We start from the raw sequence: 20,044 nt of genomic DNA, 5'->3' as shown, positions 1-20,044 counted from the left end.
GATGGGAGGTATTATATTAGTCATTCTCATACTTTGTGTGTTTAAGTATCACGAGAAGAATTTGTTAAAATGCAGTTTCTTAACCTGAAAAAATCCTAACCTGAAAGATTCTGACAAGTCTGGAATGGGATGCAGAATTTTGCATTTTTATATGTATTGTACTCTAATCACTGCCCCCCCCCCCAAACCTGGGTTAATTATAATGATTGTAAGGATCATCTGGAAGAACACATTATGAAACATAGGATTGAAATCTTCACATCACAGTCTTGCAGAAGAAGCAACAGAGACGCAGAAGCATTGGATACTTCATCCAGCATCATACAGTGAATTTGTCTGGTAGTATATATACTGATTTGACCAACACCTGTACACTGTTCTGTTTCTGTTAATACATAAAACATGACAGTGGCATCCAGTGTGCTAGTATCGCCCTCTTTACAATTTCTTTGTTGAGTTGTAGGTTCCTTGACATGGGTATAGTGGAAGGTGGGCTCTGATTTCACAAATGCCATGGTTTGCCATGGTTTGGAGTCAATGTGAGCCCAAAAGAACGTTAGGAGACAACTTTAAACGCTTTGCTTTCCTGTAAATAAACTTTGCAAGTCCATGAAATTGCTATCTTTGGGGTTATGTCTCCTGTTCTCTCTAGTTGTTTAAATCTTAGCAAATTGGGTGATGATAGTCTGATAAGAACATATATATCAGGGTCAGCCCCTTCCCTTTCTAGACACCCTTGCTTTTCTACCTCTTCTCTTATTAGATTAAAATAACAAAAGCATTTGTTCATGGCAAAAACACAGATGTCTCATGGCCAAAAAAAAAAAAGAGAGAGAGAGAATATTACATTTTTCAAAAGCCTGTTTCTTATTAAGCCAGACTTGATTGGTTTTAGACCCAAGAGACATAGGCCAGTGCTTATTTCCATGGCCTCCTTAAAGTTATATTCCCCCAGAATCTTTCCTTTTTCTATTTTCTCTAGGAAAAGTCACCAAAGGAACACATTTTCAACCTTGATGCTATCTCCTAAGAGGTTAGAAGAATCAGTTAACTTTTTCCTGTATTTGGACTGTCAGCTCCAATATTCTCCCCGATATTACTTTATTTTTTTAATCACAGTCTCCAAGCAATAGCAAATTTTTATTCATGCACATGATGACTGTGATTTTCTAGATAGAGTTTTGTGCTTTGGAACTTGAATTGCAATGCAATTATCTTTCCTTTTTTACCCTTGCTTTCCAGGGAGATAACCCTACAAATTTTGATTTTCTAGACATAGTGTGGTCTTCTTTGAATTGCAAATTTTTCTTTCCTTTATATTTTTAGGATGAAATTTTATATTGCAAAATGCATTCTTATTTATTTGTATGTGTGCACATATATGACTATATGCATTTGAACATATATGTTTAAACATGTAAATATAGAGATGGGTAATAACCTTCTATTCAGCTTATCTTGAAGGCTTGTCTAATTTTAAGATTTTATGTACACGGAAACACAAGAAAATATCTCTCTTGGTTCTTTTCAATCTGTGACTTGTTAATTTACCATGTAAATGAGTGGCATTTTCACAATTTAAATGAATGCATTCTATCCTTTAAGATTAACATAAAATTGGAATATCAGCCAGTATTTAAGAGTAGTTTTAGAAAGTGGTAAGGTAGAGAATAGAGGAATATTAGCTGTGATGTTTCATAATATTAAACTAAGAATGTTAAAATCAGAAGGAGGCTTGGGAAACCCAGCTAAACTATTGACACTTTGTAAGAATCTGATGAGAGGTATGGCTTTTCTTTCTCCTCTCCAAAATATATGCATGGTTACACATTCACACGCACACATACATAATTTTGATAAAGGCTAAGTGGGTTTCCTGTGTACCTATAATTCTGGTTTAGAACACTTGAGTAACTGTAAGATTTATTAAAAATGAAGATGACATTGATTTCATTGTTACTGAACCTATCTCTACTATAATGCTTGGTATATAATAAGCACTGAGTGAATAGATATTTGATGAATGAATGAATAAATAAATGAGTAATTCCTATTTCCTCATAAAGACAGATTATTCTTTTTTTTCTTCTCTGAACCCCACAGTTATAATTGTTAGAACGAAACTGAAATTTACCTCCCTGTAAATCTGAACTCTCTATAAATTCCTACTTATTGTGAAAACAAATAAAGCAAAGCATAAGTATGTTCCTGATTTAATTTAACTATGGAAATTGTTGAACACATTTACCAAGAATGCCTTCAATTTCCCAAACTAAAGATATTCTTGAAATATTCCACATACTAGATGGTTTCCAGAATCCCTCATCACCTTAATTACACACTTATACTCCCTTGCACACTTTACATATCTCCTCCTTACAGAGTGAATCAGAAGGGGAATAGCTCCCCAGGTGGTGCTATAGTCAGTGGAGTAGGACAGTGACCACTTTTAATCTAAAGACTTAAATTAAATTTACTTTTCACACACGGCTGTTCATAGAGATTTACAGCACAGTAATTTGAGAAAATACATCTGTGGGACTTTCTTTCCTTTTCTGAAGGTACATAGAGACTCAATATAAATCTATAGAGAAGCTCTTTGAACTTGAGGAAATCAATGTCTTTTCAGTTCAGTCCTAAACTAAACAGATTTTGAGCATCTAATATTGCCTCAAAAATAGAAGTGATTTCCACAGATGAAATATGAGAATTTGTCTCAAAACCCTCAAGTCTTTTAATTCTTAGATAGATGATCCCCATCCTTATAATTATGGGTTAGAAACATACTTGAGACTATATAAATAGCAAAGAAAGCTCTGGACACATCAAATTACAACATCCTATTCGACCAACTCATTCCATCATTGTCGTTGTTTAGTTGCTAAATCATGTCTGACTCTTTGCAACTCCATGGACTGTAGCCCACCAGGCTCCTGCATCCATGGAATTCTCTAGGCAAGATTACTGGAGTGGGTTGCCATTTCCTTCTCCAGACTCAGTCCATAACGAATTCTTTCTGTGTTTATCTTTTGAGTTAATTAAGTCTCTAGCATGTGTAGATTCCTATCTTTTTATCAAATTTGAGAAGTTTTTGGCTACTAGATTTTGGAATAGATGACCTGTGGTATCTCCTTGTTTTAATTTGTATTTCTCTATGCCATATAAGGTTGAGCATTTGTTTTTAGTTTTCTAAGGTTTTATCATGAATAGGTATTGGATTTTGTCAAATCCTTTCATGTTTTTTATTTTTTTGCCTGTTGATGTGATAGATGACATTAGTCGATTTTCAAATGTTGAACCAGCCTGGAATACCTGAGATAAATCTTGCTTGGTCATGGTTTCTACTTCTTTTTATATATTGTTGAAGATTTTTGCACTTGAGAGAGTGATATTGGCCTAGTTTTCTTAAATATCTCTGTCTGCTTTTAGTATTAAGGTAATGCTGGACTCACAGAATGAGTTACTATTCCCTCTACTTCTATCTTCTGAAAGAGAATAGAGAAGTGGTATAATTTCTTTCTTATTATGAAATGTGGTATAAAATGAAATCACTTATGTCAAGGAGTTTGAAAATGGAGCTGAGAGATCATTAATGAGTCCTTATCTGGTGGAACTAGAAGTTATTGAAACAAGCCAAATCACAAATATCCCAAGAACTCTGCAAGAATACTTGCAATTTGCCTAAGTAATGGACTTCTACCTCCCTCTAGTAATAGCCTTAGCAATCAATCATGTTTAGCCAATGCTAATCTCTGTCTTTAACTCCAATTAAAATTCTTTTTAATGCACATTTCTCTTCTTTGCCATTAAAAGCCCCCAACTTTTACTTCTATTGGGACACTGGGTTGCTACCCAAATCCATGTGTCCCAAGTTAATTCTCTGATCCCAAACAGATGCTTTCTGTTTGATTGTCGCCTGCTAGGCTTATTGAAGCTGACATTCTATATTTGACAGAATTCACCTTAAAACCATCTGGGCCTTGTACTTTTTATTTTGGAAAATTATTAATTATTGATTCAATTTCTTTCTTCCTGTATGAGTTTGGCACACTGTGTCTTCCAAGGGATTAGCCCATTTCATTAGAGTTGTCAGGTCTGTAGGCCTAGATATGTTCACAGTATTTTTTTTTTTTTATTATCTTCTTAATTTCTAAGAGCTCTATAGTGATGTCCTCTTTTTCATTTCTGTTATCACTAATTTGTGTCCTTTCTCTTTTTTATCTTAGTCTAGCTATGGGTTTTATCTTAGTCTAGCTATGGGTTTATTGACTTATTTCATCTTTTCAAGGAACCAGCTTTTTGTTTCATTGACATTCATTTTCTATTTTCAATTTCATTAATTTTTGCTCTCATTCTCCTTATTACTTTTCTTCATACTTTGGACTTTATTTTCTCTTCTTTTTCTAGCTTCCTAGATGGAAGTGTAGACTGATTCTAGATCTTTCTTCTTATCGAATGTATATATTCAATGCTACATATTTCTCAATGAGCACTGTTTTTACTGGATCCCACAAATTTTGATAAGCTGTGTTTTCATTTTTGTTTAGTTCAGGATTTAAAAGAATTTTTCGTGAGGTTTCTTCTTTGACTCATTTTGTGTTTGGAAGTATGTTGTATAATCTTCAAGTATTTGGGAATTCCAGCTATGTGTCTGTTACTGATTTCTAGCTTAGTCCCGTTGTGGTGTGAGAGCACACATCATATGATTTCTACTCTTTCAAATTTGTTAGGATGTGTTTCATGGCTCAGGCTTGCCGATATTTGAGTTTGGTTTTTCTAAACTTTTCAAAGGAGATTTGGTTCAGATAACTTTTGAAAAAGATAAATATTTTGTTTTACAATCCATTTAGTTTTACTGAAAATATACGAATATAACACAAAGAATTCCCATATGCTTTTCACTAGTTTCTCCTATCATTGACATTCATGTTACTATGTTATACTTATCACATTAAGTGACACAACGTCAATACATTATTAACTAAAGCCCCCACTTTACTTAGATCTCTTCAATTTTTTAATTAACATTTTACTTTTCTAGAATTCCACCTGGAATAACACATCACACTTAGCTGTTTTGCCATGTTAAACTCTTCTTGGCTGTGGAGTCTCTTAGACTTATCTTGTTTTTGATAACCTTCAGTTTTGAGGAGTACTGGTCTGGTATTTTGTAGAATATCTACCAATTGGGATTTGTCCTGTGTTTCTCTGGATTTTCAACTGAGTGATGGATTGTCAGAGGAAGATCATGAAGTGTCATTTCATCATATCATACCAAAGTTACAGTGTTTCATCATGATTTATTATTTGTAACGCTAACCTTGATCACCTAGTTGAGATAGTTTTTATTGAGTTTTTATTGAGTCTACTGTAAATATACTCTTTTATATCCTTTCTGTACTGCACATTTTAGAAGTCACTACACTCAGCCTACAGTTAAGGAGTTGAGAGCTATACTCCAGTTTCTTGATGCTGGAGTATGTAGGCAAAATATTTGGATTTATTTGCTCTCTAGTTAGCATTTTTGACTTTGCAAAGTTCTCTGGCTTATCTTTTGGTGTAATGTTAGAAAAAATAGAACTGCTTGCTTTCTGAGACTCCCTGGCTTTGTTTCTTTTCCCTACTTTCATTTAGACTTTTTATTTTATCTCTGTTTTTCTCCATTCTGTTCAATTTTGACTCCACTCCCAGCTATTCTCCTCTGTTTGTGTCTTTGACTGGTAAGGAAATATTACTGGTTTGTTTCCTGAGTTCGTGTGGGGTGGCTTGTTGTATCCCCTACAGATCTCATTGCAGGTTTCTTACACTTATTCAGTGGGCAGAACTCCTTCCAACATCAGTTATTCTCTAATGTCCTTGAATGAGCTTACTGTACGTTGCAATGAATGTTTTTGTCTTTTTGGAGTTCTCATAATTCTTTTTTTGGTGTATGTGTATGTATATTTATAGCATGTGTATGTACTGTGTGTGTGTGTGTGTATGTATGTAAAAACAGAGATAAAAAAAATCTATGTTCCCATTTTTACTGGTGGCTCAGAGGTTAAAGCGTCTGCCTCCAATGCAGAAGACCCAGGTTTGATCCCTGGGTCAGGGAGATCCCCTGGAGAAGGAAATGGTAACCCACTCCAGTATTCTTGCCTGGAAAATCCCATGGACGGAGAAGCCTGGTAGGCTACAGCCCACGGGGTGGCAAAGAGCCGGACACGACTGAACGACTTCACTTTCACTTTCAGAATCTTACTCACTCCCCTTTCACATTTCTTGATTGGTTACTTTTTAACAAGTTTATTGAGGTATAACTAATATACAAAGAAATGCACAAATTTAGTATGTACAACTTGATGTGTTCAGACATATGCATATATATACCTGTGGAGCATCTCCACAAGCAAGGTAATATCTAAAATCTCCGAAATTTCCTGTTGGTATTGAAAATAGGAAAAAACAAATACCTGGTAAGACTACATTTATAAAGTCATCAAAAGATATATTTGCTTGTACTCAGTCGTCTTCAACTTTAAGACCCCATGGACTGAAGTCTGCCAGGGTCCTCTGTCCATGGGGTTCTCCAGGCAAGAATACTAGAGTGGGTTGCCATGCCCTCCTCCAGAGGATCTTCCCGAATAGGGGTCTAACCCATGTCTCCTGCATTATAGGCAGATTGCTTACCATTGAGCTACCTGGGAAGCCCATGTTTATCCTTTCATAATTACTTCTTCCCTACTTGGCTGAAGTTTCCTATACTCTAAATTTGGGTAATATGATCTAACCATATACATTCACATATTTGTACAAGCAGTATGTACAACATTTATACTGTCAAATACATTTTCACATGAATTCCGCATCCCCGTCCACACACACCCATTCAGGCACGATCACTCACATACACAAACTGCTTATATATATAGACCTATACATGCCCACAACATCTACCCATGAAGAACACATATATATAAATCTAATGACATGTTTCATACATCAATTCATAGGACCATAAATCAAGTATATATTTTTAATTCAATCCTGTCCTTTACCATCCACAAAAGTCTACGAAAGAGTAGCTTCAACATACGTTTATGGAATGAATGCAAGAATGAATAATTTACATTTTAGAAGAGCTAATGATGTCACCGAAAACTACTTCACATATGAGTTAGCCAAAAACAAATAGAAAATTTAAAATCGGTATCTCTCCCTAAACTACAGGCTGATCCATCATCTTATCTCTCAGATTATTTAGATGATCGATTTCTTCAATTATTTCTTTTCTAACTAAATAAAATCCCATCAGATAAAATGCTATTTCCTACAATTCTGAATTGAATTTTTATGAGACATACGAAAAAATTTAATCAGTGATTATGGATGGGGATTTAAATCCACTAATGTACCTTAATTTGCATGATAAACAGATACCTTTGTGAATTTTCCCTGAAAAGGTAATTACATGTTGTATCTAAAGAGACTTGCATCTTTAGCTTAATTTAACTTAAAAAAGAAACATTTATGTTCTCATTAAATCTGTTCCTACAGTTTTATTTCATTGATTTAAGGTTCTTTTAAAAATGTACATAAACTGCCCACGCTAGTAATTATTCTAATTTTAAAAACTGCAGTCACCATTCAATCATTAAGAAGGGAAGCTAAGCTTCAGTCCATTAGCAGTTGTTTATAATAGCACATCTCAATTGATTAAACTCTAGATTTTTTTTGTAGGTCTTGTTTTATAAATTGAGCTAGTCAAGTAAACATAACATTTGGTAATAGTCCTCATAGCAACTGTCAAAATGACTTATTGTTTTTACAGTCCTGCATTCCTTCAGAATTAATAATACCTTTGTGCCCTTTACAACACTTATTATTGATGCCATGAAGTTCTCTATATTTAATGAGTAGATGTTTCATTATAGTACATAGTTCTGTTGACAGACAGAAAATTTTTCTAATTTGTTTCTCTTTTCCTCTTGATTGAAGGATTGTAAATATGCAATTAGCAGTTGAAGTAGAAGTAAAAGAAAAAAATATCAGCTGTCAAGTATTTCTGTTGAAAGAGACAGGATGCTTTAAGCTAAGAACAGCATGACAAAAGATAAAAGCATTCTTGCCAATGAGGCTGAAAGTTGCAAAATGTTTAAACATTTGATTTGTCTTTTTCCTTCTATGAAATAATTGTAATCCTTGTCTTGTATGAAACAGGAATTAATGAAAAGACACATTCTTTTCCAACAAAGCTGACTAAGGTTAAGCTTTCATTCTTCTCCACCAAATACTCAGCTTTTGATTTCTATACTTAATTGCTTTTTAGTATTTTTCAATAATGATGGGGTCACTAGCTTCTAAGAGAGAAAGAAAATGGAAAATACAGCTATAGGAGTTTGCAATTTATAGAAGTGATATTGGCCAAAACAATAGTATATGCTAGCAATTCTTGGTCAATACCAGCTAGAATATTTATTACTCTTTTCAGTTTATCAACTTAATCTCAAAATGGCAGAAATTCATATTTTGGAATCTCAAATTACACTTCAATTCTCTATGATTTCTATTTTGATGTCATGATTTTGGAAATACTTCTCCCTTTTATTTCATAAGACAAACAGATTTTCAGCACATTGCTGGAAACAAAATGATTCTTGTGACCTATAAATAATAAGCATGCTCCCTCTTCATGAGGGAATATCTTCAGATATTTTGGAATGTGCAAATATATTAGAAATTTGACAATATGAAGTACAAATGATTATTTCTAAATATTTTATTATAGTTTATTATTTTATATTTATATACTATTTATTAACTATATAGTTAATAAATGATGGAGATATATTTATACTAATATAAATTATTTTATATTATTTTTAAAAGATTTCAATGGAATAGATAACTTCTCCCATCTCTTCATGATTTATAAAGAACAGTCCTTAATTTCAATGGACTCAAGTTTACTTTTATCCCATTGAAAAGCAATTCTTTTCTTATTTTGAACAGACATGGTAATTCTGCATTTCTTCTGTTAACTTTAGCACCTTTTTGTTAATATCTCACTGTTTGATGACTTATTTGTGTATTCTATGAGGTAGAGATATAATTTTACTTTTCTCTACATGGTGAACCATTTTCTCTTGCAATGATTATGAAACAGTCTCAGTGATTTGTAATGCCAATTCTTTTATTTACCAAGTTTGCATGAATGGATGATTGTTATCTGGCCTCTCTATGCTGCTTTATGACTATTGGTTTATTCATCTTCCTCTACTACATTGTTTTATTGCCATGATATTTTTGTAGGTTTTATACTATGGTAGGTGCTTTTTCTCAATTTGCTTTTATTTTTACTTTAAAAAAAATTGCCTTAGATACTCACAGAATTTTTTCATATGAGTTTTTTATGCAGTTTTCTTTTTCTCTTTTAGATATTTGGGGCAGATATATACAAGTGATTGCTTTTATTAGATTGATCTTGTATTCAGCAGCCTTGATGAACTCAACTTTTTATTTCAAGTTCCTCCTAAAAATCTTAGTGTGAAGTGACTTGAATTTGAGGGTGTGAGAGTGCAGTAGGAATTGACTTCTTTGAAATCTTGAATTATCCCAATCAAGAATAAGATCTTTTCAATAGAATTTATTTACATGTTCTTCTATGCCATTAAATGGAGTTTAACTCTTTTTTCAGGATTCCCTGTTGTTGTTTTTTTAATATTTAATTTATATTTTACTTCTTAAATTTTATTTATAATTGTTTTTGAGGGAATTGAGAAAGGCAATTGAAATTTTAAGGTGGTCTTTTATCTGGCCAATCTTGCTTAAGTTTTCTGTAGTTTTGAAGGAATCAAAAACTATCCAGGATTAGAGAGTGCAAATCAGTTCTCAGTGAAAAAGCAAAAAGCAGCCAGGCCATTAATCAGCATGGTAGGGAAGACACAGATAAAGTCAGCTGCAAAGTTAACAACCTTGTATCTACAAAGGTCATGCCACAGTTGTAAAATGACGTTAAGAACGCACTTTGAGTGATCACTGCTTTCTTCCCAATGATGCACCTCATCTGTTTTGCTATTAAGCATAGGGGATTCCAAATTATTTAGCCATTAATTTAAGAAAGCACAAAATCCCTAGCTCATGCCTGCATCTTTCAAGTTCTTCTTAAAAACAAGCCAGTTGAGATTCATCCTTACTTCCCTCAGACTTCCTCAGTGTCCTTCAGAAAGAATCCAAGCCTAGCCCAAGATGAATCCCTTCTACCTCTTGTTTCACAGCATTCCATGTTCCTCTAGAATATTTTTCCCAAATGAAAGCACAACAGCAACAACAATGAATTTTTATCAGACTACAGACTAATTAAGCTTTACAAATCTTATTAGCTTCTCTGCTCATTCTGATTGGGTTTCTGTAAATATGATCAAGTATTCTTTTCCTTCATGCCTCGTCACTTTTCTTTCCCAATTACATTGTCCAAGACCTAAACACTACTATGCTGGGCAAAAACAAAGATAGTGATCATCCTCAACTAGTTCCCTGTCTTATTAGTGGTTAGAAACCATATCCAACTCCCTATTCTTAAAGATATTGTTTAAATATATCTGGCTCCTTGTCTTAAAGGAAATTATTATTTTTTCTTTCTTGGTTTTAACCATGTTTGGTAAAAATTTTTGCAACTGGACCTTTATTAAGTTAAGAAGGTCCCTACTTTTCCTTGTTTTATCATTCATCACTTAATTTTTTAAATCATATATTAAAGTTAACAATTCATGTTTCTTTATCTACTGAAGTTTTCCTGTTATTTTTGAGCATTTCCTAATGAGACCATTCTTGGGATCCTGGAATAATCCAAAATGTATAAAGATGTGGTATTTTTAAATACACTTTTTGTATCTCATTGTACTTTTAATTTGCAATTCCTTAATAACTAATGAATAATGAGCATTTTAATGTGCTCTTTGGTCATTTATATATCTTTTCAGTGGAGTGAAGAATTAACTTTTACATTCTGGATAAGAAAGCTTCAAATGTATATCCTTCCAATCTATGACTTGCCTTTTAATTTTCTGATAGTGTTTTAAAGAGCAAAAGGTTTTCATTTTGATGCAGTCTAATTTATTAATAAATTTTAAGATTTTAAATATTTAAATAATAGTAAATATTAATATATACCTATGGTTTGGTGGTTTTTGTGTCCTATCTGAGAAATCTTAGCCTAAACAGAGGTTTAATGATTTCTCTCCTATTTTAACTTATAGAAAATTTATAGTTTTTTGTTTCATGTTTCAGTCTATGATGCATGTTAAATGAATTTTCATTTGTGATGTGATGTAGAAATTAAAGTTTATTATTTTTCTTTAAAAATATTTAATTGTTTCAGCAACATTTGCAACAGGTTCAAATAGATGGGGAAACAGTTGAAACAGTGACAGAATTTATTTTGGGGGGCTCCAAAATCACTTCAGATGGTGATTGCAGCCATGAAATTAAAAGACGCTTTCTCCTTGGAAGAAAAGTTATGACCAACCTGGATAGCATATTCAAAAGCAGAGACATTACTTTGCCGTCTTGTTCATCTTGTCAAGGCTATGGTCTGTCTTGTCAAGGCTATGGTTTTTCCTGTGGTCGTGTATGGATGTGAGAGTTGGGCTGTGAAGAAGGCTGAGCACTGAAGAATTGATGCTTTTGAACTGTGGTGTTGGAGAAGACTCTTGAGAGTCCCTTGGACTGCAAGGAGATACAACTAGTCCATTCTGAAGGAGATCAGCCCTGGGATTTCTTTGGAAGGAATGATGCTGAAGCTGAAACTCCAGTACTTTGGCTACTTCATGGGAAGAGTTGACTCATTGGAAAAGACTCTGATGCTGGGAGGGGTTGGGGGCAGGAGGAGAAGGGGACGACCGAGGATGAGATGGCTGGATGGCATCACTGACTCGATGGACTTGAATCTGAGTAAACTCCGGGAGTTGGTGGTGGACAGGGAAGCCTGGCATGCTGCGATTCATGGGGTCGCAAAGAGTTGGACACAACTGAGGGACTAAACTAAACTGAACTGAACTGCCATTATCTTCATTACTCCACCACACCCCACCCCACCCCTGGCCTCAGGTCAAACAACAGGGAGGGAACACAGACCGCCATCAATAGAAAATTGGATTAAAGATTTGCTGAGCTAGGCCCAGCTCATCAGAACAAGCCCCAATTTTCCCCCCAGTCAGTCTCTCCCACCAGGATGCTTCCATAAGCCGCTTATCTTTATCCATTAGAGGGAAGCATGAAAATCACAGTCTCAAAAAACAACAGAATGATCTCTGTTCATTTCCAAGGCAAACCATTCAATATCACAGTTATCCAAGTGTATGCCTCTACCAGTAATGCTGAAGAAGCTGAAGTTGAACAGTTCTATGAAAACCTACAAGACCTTTTAGAACTAACTGCCAAAAAAGATGTCCTTTTCATTATAGGGGACTGGAATACAAAAACAGGAAGTCAAGAGATACCTGGAGTAATAGGCAAATTTGGCCTTGGTGTACCGAATGAAGCAGAGCAAAGGCTGACAGAGTTTTGCCAAGAGAATGCACTGGTCATAGCAAACACCCTCTTCCAACAACACAAGAGAAAACTCTACACATGGACATCACCAGATGGTCAATACCAAAATTAGATTGATTCTATTCTTTGCAGCCAAATATGGAGAAGCTCCATACAGTCAGCAAAAACAAGACCAGAGGCTGACTGTGGCCCAGACCATGAATTCCTTATTGCAAAATTCAGACTGGCTCAGAGGCTAAAGAGTCTGCTTGCAATGCAGGAGACCTGGGTTCGATCCCTGGGTTGTGAAGATACCCTGGAGAAGGAAATGGCAACCCACTCCAGTATTCTTGCCTGGAGAATCCCATGGATGGAGGAGCCTGGTGGGCTACAGTCCATGGGGTCGCAGAGTCAGACATGACTGAGGGACTTCACTTTCTTTCCTTCAGGGAAAACCACTAGACCATTCAGGTATGACCAAAGATGGTCAACACCGAAATCAGATTGATTATATTCTTTGCAGCCAAAGATGGAGAAACTCTATATAGTCAACAAAAACAAGACCAGGAGCTGACTGTGGCTCAGATCATGAACTCCTTATTGCCAAATTCAGACTCAAATTGAAGAAAGTAGGGAAAACCATTAGACCATTCAGGTATGACCTAAATCAAATCCCTTATGATTATACAGTAGAAGTGAGAAATAGATTTAAGGGCCTAGATCTGACAGATTGAGTGCCTGATGAACTATGGAATGAGGTTCATGACATTGTACAGGAGACAGGGATGAAGACCATCCCCATGGAAAAGAAATGCAAAAAAGCAAAATGGCTGTCTGGGGAGGCCTTACAAATAGCTGTGAAAAGAAGAGAGGCGAAAGGCAAAGGAGAAAAGGAAAGATACAAGCATCTGAATACAGAGTTCCAAAGAATAGCAAGAAGAGAGAAGAAAGCCTTCTTCAGCGATCAATACAAAGAAATAGAGGAAAAGAACAGAATGGGAAAGACTAGAGATCTCTTTAAGAAAATTAGAAATACCAAGGGAACATTTCATCCAAAGATGGGCTCGATAAAGGACAGAAATGGTCTGGACCTAACTTAAGCAGAAGATATTAAGAAGAGGTGGCAAGAATACACAGAAGAACTGTACAAAAAAGATCTTCATGACCCAGATAATCATGATGATGTGATCACTCATCTAGATACAGACATCCTGGAATGTGAAGTCAAATGGGCCTTAGAAAGCATCGCTATGAACAAAGCTAGTGGAGGTGATGGAATTCCAGTTGAGCTGTTTCAAATCCTGGAAGATGATGCTGTGAAAGTGCTGCACTCAATATGCCAGCAAATTTAGAAAACTCAGCAGTGGCCACAGGACTGGAAAAGGTCAGTTTTCATTCCAGTTCCAAAGAAAGGCAATGCCAAAGAATGCTCAAACTACCGCACAATTGCACTTATCTCACACACTAGTAAAGTAATGCTCAAAATTCTCCAAGCCAGGCTTCAGCAATACGTGAACCATGAACTCCCTGATGTTCAAGCTGGTTTTAGAAAAGGCAGAGGAACCAGATCAAATTGCCAACGTCTACTGGATCATCAAAAAAGCAAGAGAGTTCCAGAAAACATCTATTTCTGCTTTATTGACTATGCCAAAGCCTTTGACTGTGTGGATCACAAGAAACTGTGGAAAATTCTTCAAGAGATGGGAATACCAGACCACCTGACCTGCCTCTTGAGAAATCTGTATGCAGGTCAGGAAGCAACAGTTAGAACTGGACATGGAACAACAGACTGGTTCCAAATAGGAAAAGGAGTACATCAAGGCTGTATATTGTCACCCTGCTGATTTAACTTATATGCAGTGTACATCATGAGAAACGCTGGACTGGAAGAAACACAAACTGGAATAAAGATTGCCGGGAGAAATATCAAGAACCTCAGATATGCAGATGACACCACCCTTATGGCAGAAAGTGAAGAGGAGCTAAAAAGCCTCTTGATGAAGGTGAAAGAGGAGAGCGAAAAAGTTGGCTTAAAGCTCAACATTCAGAAAACAAAGATCGTGGCATCCGGTCCCATCACTTCATGGGAAATAGATGGGGAAACAGTGGAAACTGTCAGACTTTATTTTTTGGGGCTCCAAAATCACTTCAGATGGTGATTGCAGCCATGAAATTAAAAGAGGCTTAGTCCTTGGAAGAAAAGTTATGACCAACCTAGATAGTATATTCAAAAGCAGAGACATTACTTTGCCGACTAAGGTCCATCTAGTCAAGGCTATGGTTTTTCCTGTGGTCATGTATGGATGTGAGAGTTGGACTGTGAAGAAGGCTGAGCGCCGAAGAATTGATGCTTTTGAACTGTGGTGTTGGAGAAGACTCTTGAGAGTCCCTTGGACTGCAAGGAGATCCAACCAGTCCATTCTGAAGGAGATCAACCCTGGGATTTCTTTGGAAGGAATGATGCTAAAGCTGAAGCTCCAGTACTTTGGCCACCTCATGCGAAGAGTTGACTCATTGGAAAAGACTCTGATGCTGGGAGGGATTGGGGGCAGGAGGAGAAGGGGATGGCAGAGGATGAGATGGCTGGATGGCATCATGGACTCGATGGACGTGAGTCTGAGTGAACTCCGGGAGATGGTGATGGACAGGGAGGCCTGGGGTGCTGCAATTCATGGGGTTGCAAAGAGTCAGACACGACTGAGTGACTGAACTGAACTGAATGATTATACAGTGGCAGTGACAAACAGATTCAAGGGATTAGATCTGATAGACAGAGTGTCTGAAGAACTATGGATGGAAGTTCATTTGATTGTATAGGAGGCAGTGATCAAGACTATAAGATGAAATCAAGACCACACACAAAAAATCAAATGCAAAAAGGCAAAATGGTTGTCAGAGTAGGCCTTACAAATAGCTGTGAAATGAAGAGAAGGGAAAGACAAAGGAGAAAAGGAAAGCTATACCCATTGGAATACAGGGTTCCAAAGAATAGCAAGGAGAGATAAGAAAGACTTCCTCAGTGATCAATGCAAAGTAATAGAGGGAAACAATAGAGTGCAAAAGACTAGAGATCTCTTCAAGAAAATCAGAGATACCAAGGGATCATTTCATACAAAGATGGGCTCAATAAAGGACAGAAATGGTATGGACCTAACAGATGCAAAAAATATTAAGAAGAGGTGGCAAGAACACACAGAAGAACTATACAAAAAACATTTTCATGACCCAGATAATCATGATGGTGTGATCATTCACCTAGAGCCAGACATCCTAGAATGCAAAGTCACAGGGGCGTTAGGAAGCATCACTACAAACAAAGCTAGTGGAGGTGATGGAATTCTAGTTGAGATATTTCAGATCCTAAAATATGATGCTGTGAAAGTGCTCCACTCAATATGCCAGCAAATTAGGAAAACTCAGCAGTGGCCACAGGACTGGTAAAGGTCAATTTTCATTTCAATCCCAAAGAAAGGCAACGCCAGAGAATGTTCAAACTACCACACAGTTACACTCATCTCACAGCTAGCAAAATAATGCTCAAAATTCTCCAAGCCACGCTTCAATGATACATGAACCGTGAACTCCCTGATGTTCAAGCTGGATTTAGAAAAGGTGGAGGAACCAGAGGTCAAATTGACAACATCTGTTGGATCACTGAAAAAATAAGAGAGTTCCAGAAAAACATCTTCTTCTCCTTTATTGACTATGCCAAAGCCTTTGACTGTGTGAATCACAACAAGCTCTGGAAAATTCTGAAAGAGATGGGAATACCAGACCACCTGACCTGCCTCCTGAGAAATCTGTATGCAGGTCAGGAAGCAACAGTTAGAACTGGACATGGAACAACAGACTGGTTCCAAATTGGGAAAGGAGTACATCAAGGCTGTATATTGTCACCCTGCATATTTAACTTATTTGCAGACTACATTATGAGAAATGTTGGACTGGATGAAGCGCAAGCTGGAATCAAGATTGCTGGGAGAACTATCAATAACCTCGGATATGCAGATGATACCACCTTATGGCAGAAAGCAAAGAACTAAAGAGCCTTTTGATGAAAATCAAAAAGGAGAGTGAAAAATCTGGCTTAAAACTCAGCATTCAAAAAACTAAGATCATTGCATCTGGTCTCATCACTTCATGGCAAATAGATGGTGAAACAATGGAAACTGTGACAGACTTTATTTTGGGGGACTCCAAAATCACTTCAGATGGTGACTGCTGCCATGAATTTAGAAGGCACTTGCTCCTTGGAAGAAAACCTATGACCAACCTAGACAGCATACTAAAAAAGCTAGAAACATTACTTTGTCAAAAAAAGGCTGTCTAGTCAAATATATGGTTTTTCCAGTAGTCATGTATGGATGTGAGAGCTGGACTATAAAGAAAGCTGAGCACCAAAGAATTGATGCTTTTGAACTGTGGTGTTGGAGAAGATTCTTGAGAGTCCCTTGGACTGCAAGGAGATCCACCAGTCTATCCTAAATGAAATCAGTCCTGAATATTCGTTGGAAGGACTGATGCTGAAGCTGAAACTCCAGTATTTGGCCACCTGATGCAAAGAACTGACTCTTTGGTAAAGACCCTAATACTGGAAAAGATTGAAGGCAAGAGAAGAAGGGGGCAACAGAAGATGAGCTGGGTGGATGGTATCACTCACTCGATGGACATGAGTTTGGGCAAGCTCTGGGAGATGGTCATGAATAGGGAAGCCTGGTATGATGCAGTGCATGGGGTAGCAAAGATTTGGACACGACTGAGTGACTGAACTGAATTTCATGCAAATATAATTGTTGTACATTGATCTCACATCTCAGAAACTTCATAAACTAAAACTCTTTTGTAAATTTAAAAAAATGCTTTACTTATACAATAATGTGGTCTAAAAATACATTTTTCCTTATTCATTTTCAATATTTTGACTTTAACTTTTTATCTCCTTAGTGAAGTGGTAAGGCTTCTAGTAGAGATCAACATACATTTAGTTCTATTCAAAATATTCAATAAGACATTCAATCCAAATATTCTTAAAATTTTGTCCTATCAAAAACATCCATGAGCATATTTATCCAGGCCAAATGGTTCCTGATATTTGGTAGTAAGATCCATGGTTAGAAAATGTGACTGGGTTCAAAAAGCACTTAATGTTTATGCTTTGGGCTTACAGGATTAATACATATAAAATAGTATAAAGTTTCATTGATGCAATAATTGTGTTGTGTCTCTTTTGGTAATAATAACCATTTTTGCTTTGGTGAAGCTAGTGGTAAAGAACTTGTCTGCCAATGCAGGAGACATAAGAGATGTGGGTTCAATCCCTGGCTCAGAAAGATCCCATGGAAGACAAATGGCAACCCACTCCAGTATCTTTGCCTGGAGAATCCAAAGGACAGAGAAGCCTAGCGGGCTAAAGTCCAGGGAGTCGCAAAGAGTAGGACGTGACTGAGGGAATTAGCACTCACACAAAGCTAGAGTTAGGTATATGGGTCAATATTGAACTCTTGCAGAAGAATGGTATTTACATTAAATATGTGTACAAAGGAAGAGTCCTACAGTTAAAGAAATGCACAGAAAAAGAGGGCTTCCCAGGTGGCTCTGGTGATAAAGAACTCGCCTGTCAAAGCAAGAGATAAGAGATGCAGGTTCAACCCCTGGTTTGGAAAGATAAAGCTCCAATACTTTGGCCACCTGATGAGAAGAGCTGACTGATTGGAAAAGACCCTGATGCTGGGAAAGATTGAGGGCAGGAAGAGAAGGGGACGACAGAGGATGAGATGGTTGGATAGCATCACTCACTCAATGGACATGAGTTTGAGAAATCTCTGTGACATGATAAAGGACAGGGAAGGCTGGCGTGTTGCAGTCCATGGTATCGCAAAGAGTTGGGCATGACTGAGTGACTGAACAACAACAGAAAGAAAAATTAATGCAGTGGAAGCTTGGTATAGCAAATTTCAAGAGTTGGTGAAGTGACAATAGTTATGCCTCATCCTTCAATTTGGAGATTTATTGAAGTATTTTACAAATTGAACAGCAAAGCAATGAGCAAATTATCACTCAGGGCCTTGATAGTCACACTCAAATACTGCCAACAACTTCACAATACTTGTTAAGTTAAATTTGCAAAACCAAAATTCTTAATAGATATAGTGAATATAAAGCCAATAATCAGGTCAATATATGTGTGTGTGTGTGTGTGTGCTCAGTCGTGTCTGACTCTTTGCAAATCCGTGGACTGTAGCTTCCTCTACCCTCCAGGTTCCTCTGTTTATGGAGTTTTCAAGGCAAGAATACTGGAGTGGGTTGCCATTTTCTATTCCAAGGGATCTTCCTGATCACTGGCCTTAAGAGTAACCATGCTGAACTTCATGATGAAGAAGAACAAGAATAAATCTGAAACTCAGAATTCATAATGAATTACAATAAAAATAACATAAATAAATATAATAAAGTTAAATGTTTATGTTATTTAACAAATCATTGACCAAATGTTTCAAAGGACATTTAAAACAAGACCAAATTTAAAAGATCTTTTTGGCACAAACCAAACATCTTAATGGAAGTTTTGGCTAGAACCAAGCATCTCAATGGACGTTTTGGACAGGACCAAATTTCAAGAACTTTTTGGCATGGACCAAGTGTCTCAATGGATATTTTGTTCTTCTTTCTCAAAATTGTTTTGGCTATTCCCCATCGTTTGTGGTTTCATACAGATTTTGGATTATTTGTTTTAGTTCTACGAAATGTGCTATTGGAATTTTAATAGGGATTGTATTGAGTTGGTAAATTGCTTTGGGTAATATGGACTTTTTTTCTTTATTTTTTTAAAATTTATTATTGTTTTTACTTTACAATATTGTATTGGTTTTGCCACGCATCAACATGAATCTGCCATGGGTGTACATGTGTTCCTGATCCCAAACCCTCCTCCCACCTCCCCCAGACATCATCCCTCCGGGTCATCCCAGTGCACCAGGCCCAAGCATCCTGCACCCTGCATCGAACTTAGACTGGCAATTTGTTTCTTATATGATATTATACATGTTTCAATGCCATTCTCCCAAATCATCCCACCCTTTCCCTCTCCCACAGAGTCCAAAAGACTGTTCTATACATCTGTGTCTCTTTTGCTGTCTAGCATACAGGGTTATCGTTACCATCTTTCTAAATTCCATATATATGCGTTAGTATACTGTATTAAAAACTGTGGTTAGATGCCATGAAGAAGGTGGCAATGCCTTAACTGTATGCGTGTTGTCAGGCCCGAGAGCCTCTTCCATCCTTGTCAAGGGGAGTGCTAACCGTCTCTCCTTTCATATGGACATTTTAACATTATTCGTCCAATCCAGGAGCATGAACTATCTTTGTTTATTTGTACCTTCTTTTTCAATTTCCTTTACCAGAGTCATAGTTTTCAATGTATTTGTCTTTCATCTCGTTGGTTAAATTAATTCCTAGTTATTTTATTCTTTTTGATATTATGGATTTCTGGTTTTGTTTCCTGCAATGAAATTCATTCATTGGTTCTAACAGT

The 20,044-nt window shown here is 36.4% G+C and overlaps 1 non-coding gene across 1 annotated transcript; it reads right to left on the bottom strand.

The window, feature by feature from the left end:
• Nucleotides 1-19,708: 19,708 nt before the first annotated feature.
• LOC114116496 (U6atac minor spliceosomal RNA) lies at nucleotides 19,709-19,835 on the bottom strand. The gene has a single exon (XR_003590400.1). It is a non-coding gene; the product is annotated as a U6atac minor spliceosomal RNA (small nuclear RNA).
• Nucleotides 19,836-20,044: the final 209 nt, after the last annotated feature.

This window comes from Ovis aries, chromosome 9 (assembly GCF_016772045.2).
Source record: "Ovis aries strain OAR_USU_Benz2616 breed Rambouillet chromosome 9, ARS-UI_Ramb_v3.0, whole genome shotgun sequence".
NCBI classification, from domain to species: Eukaryota; Metazoa; Chordata; class Mammalia; order Artiodactyla; family Bovidae; genus Ovis; species Ovis aries.
Note: the sequence above shows the minus strand (reverse complement) of the source record. Positions and strands in the feature narration are given on the sequence as shown.